This window comes from Alligator sinensis, unplaced genomic scaffold (assembly GCF_000455745.1).
Source record: "Alligator sinensis unplaced genomic scaffold, ASM45574v1 scaffold1484_1, whole genome shotgun sequence".
NCBI lineage: Eukaryota > Metazoa > Chordata > Crocodylia > Alligatoridae > Alligator > Alligator sinensis.
In genome coordinates, this window is record NW_005843243.1 from 153,025 (window position 1) to 153,497 (window position 473).

A 473-nucleotide genomic window follows, 5' to 3' on the forward strand; every position below is an offset into this window, starting at 1 on the left:
AGAGCCCCCCCCATTCAGTGTGGTGCAGTGGGTGGCCATGGGAATCACCCCACCCCTCACTCCCGCCTGACACCCACAAGGCAGTTGTCACATCACATTGGCTTGGAAGGGTGCTGCACACTGTCTGGGAGCTTGAGCCACTGGGGCTGAGTGGTGCTGGGCTCAAGTTGACACATGGAGGCACCCCAGCTTCCAGGTGTCACAACCCAAAGTTATGGTTTTTTGTTTGTGTGTGCTTCGGCACCGCTAAATTATGTTCCCGCTAATTTGCAGCTCCTTTGCACGGTGGAGTTTTCTGCTGCAATAAGAGAACCCACGTGCAAAAGAGTATTTCCCGCCAGTTTGTAGCCTTCTTTGCATGGTGCATTTCTTTTGCATCTAGGAGATGCACGGTGCAAAGGAGTTCCCGCCATTTGTATTAAGATTCGAGCCATATTATTGGTTCACGTTAAATTATGCACACGTGGCAGGTC